Here is a 9993-nt window from a genome sequence, read left to right as displayed (position 1 = left end):
GGTCCCCACAGCAGACATAGGCCTTAGTAATCACAGGAAAACCTTTGTTATGATAATCAGGGCTTCATGTAAATTCCCTGAACAACAGCTTTCATATGAAATAACTAAATCAAGATGGCAATTTCTTACAATCCCCACCTAGAGGGCAAAGGACTTTACAAGGAAAGAGCCCTCTAAATTAACAAAAAGCATAACATTGCCAATGCAGGGACACCAATTAATACACTGTTACTGTATGTATTGGAGCTGAAAGTGATAGGATTATTGAGACCCAAATGATGTAACACTCACAAATATTTTTGTCTGTGCCCCACTTACCACCTGACCCTGCTCCACCCAGGTCTGGGCTGGATCCCATTTTAGGCCTCTACTTTTAACAAACCATGGTCTTTGCACTTTGGTGTTTGCAACACCCAACACATTTCTGCTTACCACAGTTTTCATATTAAAGAGACCACACAGGGAAAACATTTTATTTTAGGGTAGGGTGTAAATGTCTGCGGCACATTTTATTAATCAGCATAGCTGGAAAGAGAACCTCAATTCAGCAATAGGTGTGAATGTAATACCAATACTGGCCTCAGGAAATTCAGAAGATACACTACACTAAAGTGTGCAGCACTATCTTGGCCAAATCACTAGTGAGATGTTTCTCGCCTTTGTCTCAGTATCTCTATATCAGTTTCATGCCTGATTATCACAACCCAACAAAACAGAAATAAGCATTATTATCAGAAGAGAGATCATTTGGGACAGAACCCACACAAGAGTTATTTAACAACAAAAGAACAACACAAGAAGTAAACTGCTGTCTCTCGCAGATCTGTTATGTAAATAACCCCATGCATAGCAATGTAAGACACTTGTACATTTTCTTTAGCTGAAGGCTCTGGTAACTTTTAACATGTAGACTGTATATTGGAGTGTTGTCACCCCACCTTGACAACTGTAAATTTTACACAATGCAGAAACAAACAATAACAGACACACTTTGGAAAAAAGTCAAAAGAGAAAAAAAAATATAGAGTGAATACTGCTTTGAATGGGAAACACATACTGAAGTAATCAAGCAGCATGCAGTCTATGTAAAAATGTTCATAACCTGTTGCTGCTGAAACAAGAGTAAAACAAAAATGTCACTCAGGCAAAAATACACCAAAAATAAAATTCAAAATATGCCTCAGTGCTATTTACTCTTCTGTAGACTAAAGCAGCAACCATTTCAAAACTCCACAGTGCAGGCAATTCTAACTATTAAAAACAAAAATATTTTAGAATTTGTTAAACCTGACTGTACCATATCAATTTAGAGGCTTTTCCTTTAGTACAAAAAGTAAAAAAAAAACCAAATAGATAAGGTCCTCTATAACTCTTTTTTTTCAGGAGATAAAAGGGGGAAGGGAAATGCTTCTTTTTGTGATCTGCCATCCTGTTACCTGGAAAACAAACTCATCGAAGACATTAGCACCGATTTACATCATCTTTTGTTCTTTTCATTTTAGCAATCTCTATCTTGAGACTCTTCAATTCATTGTTAAATTTTCCCCATACATTTTTCAGACTTGAGTTCTCTTCACTCAGCCTTTCATTTTGAGTTTTAAGAACATGGTAGGAAATCCATGTATTCCAACTCTTGCTTTTATTTTGGAATCCCCACCTCGAGGACTTCCAGCTTTAATTTCTATTGTACATATTCTTATGATTGTATGTGTTGTTAAAATTCATGGCACAATTAGTGATGGGTGAATTTATTTGGCAGGCACGTTTTCTCGGCGAATTTGCGCGATTCGCGGCAGACGAATAAATTCGTGAAACGCCCGCGAAAATTCGCCGAAAAAATTCGCCGGCGTTAAAAAATTTTTTGCGAAAAAACGGACGTCGGCGTCAAAAACGGGCGCCGGCGTCAAAAACGAGACGCCGGCGCCGTTTCGCGAATTTCTCGGCGTTTCGCGAATTTCGCGGCGTTTCGCGAATTTCGCGCGAGATTCGCAAAATTTTCGGTGAAACGGCGCAAATTCGCCCATCACTAGTCACAATTTCTTGCTATGTGCCCAACTCTGGAACATGCATAGCATCTGAACACTTTCTTTTGTGTACATTTTTTATCTGTACTGTACACACTTTGTTTCTCAGGATGGGTAGCCTTTATGGCAAATACCCTATCACTGCCAGGCTGCTTCCTGGGTTGAACAGGTTTGTAAAACTGTACTTTAGGAATGTCCTGCTTTTGTCCCACAGTCCTATTTTCTGTACATTTCAATGTCACTATAGGAGGCTTGGCCTGTCTACAACAATCCTCATTTAGCATTTTACTTTTGACTGCTAATTCACAATTCGTATTGCTGTCTTTTATGCATTTCACATCAGTTACATTTCTATCATTTTTAGCAGTGTTCTCTACTTTACCTGCAGAAACTACACAATCTCTTGCTCCTAACTGAGCATTTAACTGGTTAAAGGACCAGTAACATCAAAAAAAAATATTTAAAAATTCGTTAGAGCACAACGAAAAATAAACATCAAGACAAATGAAATTTTTAAATAGCAAAGCTTTTATTAAGAAATAACTTACAGAATGTCAACTTCCTTTCCTTTTCAGAAACGGCGAATAGGCGACCATCCAGTGTGTAGTGATTGATTTCTCCTGCCTGGCTATTCACTGACAGACGTCGGCTTCCCTTCCACTGGCCTGACTGTGTAGTCTCCCGACGCACACTTGCTTCCTTATACTGCCTCGCAGCTTTTCACTGTGCTTCCCTCCACCGCTCACCTCCCTCTCAGCATGCACAATCCAGTCTCGGCATTCCTCTGCATTCCTCTGCATTCCAATAGCGCACATATCCTACACATGGAAGACACAGACCGGCTTATGCCGTTTGTGTCTCAATTGCACTCTGTTCAGCTTTTCACTGTGCAGGGGGAATGTATTTCATATGTATTTCTGCCTGTAGCAAAGTAATGGCAAAGCAAAAAGCACAATGTGCATGCCTGGGTTTGGGGGAGGCGAGCTGGCTGGACGAGAGACGCCTGACTCAGTACACACCATCTGGATACAAACACTTGATCCGACTAAATTGCTGAACAGAGTGCGATTGAGACACAGACTGCATAAGCCGGTCTGTGTCTTCCATGTGTAGGATATGTGCGCTATTGGAATGCAGAGGAATGCCGAGACTGGATTGTGCATGCTGAGAGGGAGGTGAGCGGTGGAGGGAAGCACAGTGAAAAGCTGCGAGGCAGTATAAGGAAGCAAGTGTGCGTCGGGAGACTACACAGTCAGGCCAGTGGAAGGGAAGCCGACGTCTGTCAGTGAATAGCCAGGCAGGAGAAATCAATCACTACACACTGGATGGTCGCCTATTCGCCGTTTCTGAAAAGGAAAGGAAGTGGACATTCTGTAAGTTATTTCTTAATAAAAGCTTTGCTATTTAAAAATTTCATTTGTCTTGATGTTTATTTTTCGTTGTGCTCTAACGAATTTTTAAATATTTTTTTTTGATGTTACTGGTCCTTTAAGCTCAGATTTGCAATTTGAATGATCAGCCCCTGCTTTTCTGAAGGTTGCAACCAAACTTTCTGCATCCCTCAGCCTTTGTTTGAGCTGCTCATTCTCTATGCAAACCTGCTTGTACTCTGCAGTTGTTTGCTGGTTGCTAACATTAATAGCAGCAGCATTTTCTACAGAAAATTTTAGAGAATCTACTAACAAATTTAAACAATGAACCTTTTCTTCAAGATTCCCTTTTTGCACAGATAACATTTTATACTGTTCTGCTATCCAACAGGCAGCAAAAACCAGTGCACCTTTAGGGCTAGTCCACACGGGGAGATAGCCACGCGTTTGCGGTCGCGGCGACAAAGCGCCGCGCCAGTCGCCGCGACCGGCGCAGGCGACAGTTTTGTATGGGCGCCTATGTAAAAACGCCTGTGCTAACCACACGAGGCGATGCGCTTTTCAACAGTCGCCTGAAAAAGCCTGGCGAGACAGTCTGGAGTTCTGTTTTGGGGAACAGGGTCTACCTCTGAACAAGAACTCTGCAGGCCCAGAGACTGACGTGCTGTCCAAGGACTGGTAACTATCTCAGTGTCTCTTTGTCATTGACAGTTATTACTTATGTGTGTGTGGTTATAGGTGTAAGGGGGTTTAGAACATATTGTTTGAATTAGTTGTAACCTTTTTCTCCTTGTTCACATACTGTAGATATTGATTATTGTTTGTAGTTGTTGATTTGTCTCACTGGTTGTTTTTATATGCATTGCAAATATCATTCTGAATTATAGATTATTGGTTTTCCCTTGTACCTTTCCTTATGTGCATATTATGGCTTATTATTTTCTGTAATTGTGTTAGTGTGTTTTGATTTTATACATAAATCTTCTTTTCAGTAATACAGTTGGTGGAATGTCATTTCTTTGCCAAACCTCCCTGTTAGAACCTACAGTTATTGTATTATTATGGACTAATATTAATATTTCATATTAATATTGATATTGTTCATAAGAATATCTTACAAGTGTATCATCTAGATTTTCTTGGAGTAATTCCACCAGATCTTGTAAGGCTCTTAACCCTGTATTGCTTAAACTTTCCTCTTCCTCTATTGTATCTTTCCCAAAATGCTTTTTTTAGAAGCAATTTTCTGGAAAATAGGTTGATATTTTTTATAGTCTCAAAAACATCCAACTGAAAGGTGGGTGAGAAGGACAGGCCCTTACTGAGTATACTGATGTGTTCTGGTGTTAGATTACAACTAAAGTAATAATAGTTAATGAGTGTGCTTCTTTTGGTAGCTCCTGGTGGATGTGTAATTCACTTTTGATTTCCCCCTCAGATTGCCATTCTCCTTCCCCCAATGTTGATCTTTTTTGAGGTAACTTGTGTTTTGGGATGTGTCCAGTAAGTTCCTCCCCTGTCCTAAAAAAATAGGATATTGGGAAGTATTGGCATCACCCAGGGGTCTAGATCCAAGATTATATAAAACTTGCTTATTATAAAACAAAAATGTTCGATGACGTCAGTCTTTTGGAGCTTGCAGAGGAGGTGCCATTAAACAGATTCATCTTCCCAATTTGCCTTCCGGCAGCTAATGTGACATTCCCAGATGACTCATGTTGTGCGGTGACCGGCTGGGGTGAGATCAGCAATGGCAGTGAGTATTTATATTCAGTGAAATATCAGCAGAATGGAAGAGAGCAGCACAACACCATTTTTGTTGCAGGTGGGGAGCGTCCCCATTTATTTTTCACCACAAGTAGATGATCTGTGTTGTGCTACTCTCTTCCATTCTGCTGATATTTCAATGATTGAAGTGTGCTGACCGTCTAGAGAGTTTTGCACCATCAAGCAGGAATTGGCATAGGAAAGGCGAGTGAGGTGCGGAAATTTTCATGTTTGGATACCATTCATCTGCATATTTATATTCAGTTACACACTCCACACTGCTTTTTCACTGGCTGTGGTTTTTAGCTAACAAATTCAATGTACAGGTATGGGATCCATTATCCGGAAACCCATTATCCATATAGCTCTGAATTAAGGAAAGACCGTCTCCCATAGATTCCATTTTATCCAAATAATCCAAAATTTTAAAGATTTCCTTTTTCTGTGTAATAATAAATCTGTAGCTTGTATTTGATCCCAACTAAGATATAATTAATCCTTATTGGAAGCAAAACCAGCCTATTGGGTTTATTTAATGTTTACATGATTTTCTAGTAGACTTCATGGAGAACCAAACCATTAATTTAAAAAAAAAAACCCTATTTCCCCCCAACCTAGCTGTTACCCTTGGTAAAGACCCTAAATCGTTACTTACCCCATATTGCAGATTTAGGGAATTGGAGTTCACAGATGCCGTCTTCTTCTCTTCGGTGATCTTTGGGTCTTTTTCCAGCGATTCTGCAGTTTCTGTCACTTTCAGGGTATGCACAGTTGTTGCAAACCAGAAGATTGCTCTAACTACACTGCTCTGTTCCCGAAGACTAACGAAGAGAAGAACATGGCGCCCGTGAACTCTGATGCCCTAAATCTGCACCGAGGGGTAAGTAAAGAGTTAGGGCATTTACCAAGGGCAACAGCTAAGCTGGTGGGAGCAGGGAGGGTTTTTTTATAATTAAGGTTTTGTTTCTCCTTTAAGGCATGGAGATCTAAACTGCGGAAAGATCTGTTATCAGCAAAATCGAGCATTCTGGATAACAGGTCCAATACCTGTATACAGTTACTGGAAACATCTTGTATGATTAGAAACCGCAGATTCAGCTTTCGGTCAATTAATTTGCTATTTCAAAAGACAAGTCACATACAGTATGTGCTAATTCGGAAATACATGATTGTCACTATCCAGTGGGTTACAAAACAGTCAACCTTTATGGATATACCACTAGTCAACTTTCTTGGAGAATTGTGGTCTTGTACAACCCAATTCATGTTTCTATAAATGAAGCTGTGTTGTGAGTAAAGAGTTGTGTCAAGATTATTAGGTCTTCCTTATACCTCAACTACTTAAACTAGCTACAGGATTTTTATATTAAAAAGTGTTACAATGTTTAATTAGGGAATTGGGGGGACTTTATGTACTTGCCTCCTCCCTGTACAACTGACATGGAGCAACTATCTTGAGCGGAACTTCTTTTTCACTGAGAAGGACCTAGAAAGGACCAGAATTACTGGAGATGGAGATCAGTTGAGGGGTAATGAGGCAGTTTGCTGGGTAATAGTAAGAAAGTCTATAAAGGGAAAGTGGAAGAGAGGGGCTTATTTTGTGATTCTGCATTTTGTCTGGTCAAGCAAGAATATTTGGAGATTAAACTCAGGAATGGAAGTCCTAGACAGGACTAATACCCCTCAGAAGATGGGAGTTCAATCTCTCCTTTAATGGAGATAGTAATAATCCAGGGAAGGGTCTAGGGAAATTGTGGCTATTATGAGTTAATAGAAATCTGCGTTATTTATTTTGTCGCCTAACATTTTTTTTTATCCAATTGGAATCTATGGGGAGTAATTTTCAAAGCGAAACTTGGCAAAGATTTGGCTCATCACTACTATTAAAGGACCAGTAACATCAAATTTTTTTTTTCAAAATTCGTTAGTATAGAACGAAAAATAAACACCAAGGCAAATAAAACTTTTAGATTGCAAAGCCTTTATTAAGAGATAACTTACCAAAACTCCACTTCCGCTCCTCTTCTAAAATGGCGAAAGGGCGACCATCCATGCAGCGGTATTCGATTTCTCCTCCCTGGCTATTCTAGTGACAGTATGTGAAGAAGGCTGAGGTCCGCTCTGCAGCGATTTCCCTATTCCCAGCAGCAGCAGCAGGTACTGGGAGAACCGAACCACAGGCATACAAGGGATGGATATGGCTGTCTAATGCTGATCAATGCGCCAAGTTCGCCTACACGGAATGAAATGGAACTTTAATTATTATTTAGCAGGTCGGCCCGATCATTGTGCGAGACCTGGGTGTTCTGGGGCACAGACTCGGGAGTTGCACGGCCGTGTTACCTCCGGCATTAGAAAGCTGTAGACTGACTAAAATCAACCCCTTCTGTCGGGGCCTGTAATGCACACGGAGATCTGATATAGAGGTTGACTAATGCAGAGATTGTGCCCTGACTTGTCATTATCACGTGCCCCCCCCACTCACCTGCAAAGTGGTCCTCCCAAATCTGTTGGTTGCATCCACATTTCGCACCCCCTTCAGCAGGTCTTCTAATCTCTCCAATTCCCCCTGGGCAGCAGCCGTAGTTATTAAGTCCGCCATTGGATCTTCCATTCTCAACTAGGGTCCAGAATAGGGCTACAGGGCTGGGCAGTGGGTTACTGGGGCAAGGCATGGACAGGCTGACAGCTGGGGATCTGAGCTAATAGGGTGATAGCTCGTAGTAAATACTCGTAAAAAAGTCAGTGCCAGGTCTCCGCCCCAAGCACACACGATGAGCAGATAGTCCTGCAGGCAGCTTCCACCTCTGCTGCAGTCTCTCCTCTCTCTCTCTCTCTTTTATTTGCCTTGGTGTTTATTTTTTGTTCTATACTAACGAATTTTGAAAAAAAAAAATTGATGTTACTGGTCCTTTAACATCTTTGAATAGTTTAAGGGGCCTCTGCCATTGACGTCTACATGGATGTGACAGGTTTTAAATTAGAACTGTTTTGAGGGTCGAGGTGTGATAAATCACACATTCAAATTCGAGTTGGTGGTTTAAAATTAGAATTTCTGAGTTTTGACGAAACTGAAAATTTGAACTTGTAAAAAATTTGCCCCAAGGAGTAATAAACCGTTTTTTTGTACTGTAACCAAGTTTTGTTGCTGCATATGGTGTGAACCCTTTGGATTACTTTGGATACATGTACATTACTAGCAAGGGTAGTGCCTGTTGAGCAATCAAGAATGCATATTGGACATTTATGTATATTTTAAAATTATAAATAAAAACTATCTTTGACAAGCATAGCGTACATTTCATGACGGGCACAGTGAATGGCCCCCACCATTTCATAAAAAGGCGCAGTGTATGACCCCCGACATTCATTACAGACCCAGATAAATATTTATTGTATGATTATTGTACAGTACTTAGGACAGTTTCTGTGCTCACAGGTGTGTGCTCTGCTCTTAATGTTTTTTGGAAACATTAGGGGGCCGATTCATGAAGCTCGAGTGAAGGATTCGAATTAAAAAAACTTCGAATTTTCGAAGTGTTTTTTGGGCTACTTCGACCATCAAATGGGCTACTTCGACCTTCGACTACGACTACGAATCGAACGATTCGAAGTAAAAATCGTTCGACTATTCGACCATTCGATAGTCGAAGTACTGCCTCTTTAAAAAAAACTTCGACCCCCTAGTTCGGCAGCTAAAAGCTACCAAAGTCAATGTTAGCCTATGGGGAAGGTCCCCATAGGCTTGCCTATGTTTTTTTGATCGAAGGATATTCCTTCGATCGTTGGATTAAAATCCTTCGAATCATTCGATTCGAAGGATTTAATCATTCGATCGAAGGAATAATCCTTCGATCGTTCGATCGTAGGATTTGCGCTAAATCCTTCGACTTCGATATTCGAAGTCGAAGGATTTTAGTTCCTAGTCGAATATCGAGGGTTAATTAACCCTCGATATTCGACCCTTCATACATCTGCCCCTAGGTTTATAATGTGTTTATTTCAGACTTCTGAGAATTTGAATATTATTTTGTAGTGGTGTACTTATTTTTTTATGCAAAACCTATATATATACAGTATATATATGTTGCAAAAGGGTCCACACTCTGACTTTTCTTCTCCCTGGGTGCACGGTTAAAGGGGTTGTTCACCTTCAAACAACTAGTTGTTATCAGATAGATCACCAGAAATAATGACTATTATTTATTCCAATTATTTTCTATTTTCTATATGTCACCGTTTTTCTAATACTGAAGTGTGAAGTGTCATTTTGCACCTTCTGAAGCAGCTCTGGGAGGGGGGGTCGCCGACCCTGTGAACTGGTCTAAATTGATACATTTAGTTGATCCATTTCTTATCTTTGTCCCTGCTGAGCAGAATCTCTGGGTTTCATTACAGGCAGCTGTTAGAATTGATACAATAGTTGCTGATACTCCAGAGATGCTGCTGAGAAATGGATCAACTAAATGTTGTAAAATTGTAACAGAATCTGCACCTGAATTACTGAGCTGCCAGACTCAAACACCAGAGCCAGGGACATTCAACTTTACACTTTACAGATTTAGGAAAAACAGTAAAAAAGTAATTGGAAAAAGTCTTTATTTCTGGGGAACAATCTGAAAACAACTGAATTGAAAAAAGTGTTTGGAAGGTGAACAACCCCTTTAAGGTCAATTCATATAATACATAGAAGAACCAGCACTTCCAGTTTTGTGATGAATGTGTCTTTTTTATTTCACTTCATGCTGCATCCAACGTTTCCGTCCCTTCTGGGACCTTTATCAAGGATCCTTGATAAAGGGGCCGAAACGTTGGATGCAGCATGAAGTGGA

The sequence above is a fragment of the Xenopus laevis genome, chromosome 9_10S, assembly GCF_017654675.1.
Source record: "Xenopus laevis strain J_2021 chromosome 9_10S, Xenopus_laevis_v10.1, whole genome shotgun sequence".
NCBI lineage: Eukaryota > Metazoa > Chordata > Amphibia > Anura > Pipidae > Xenopus > Xenopus laevis.
Note: the sequence above shows the minus strand (reverse complement) of the source record.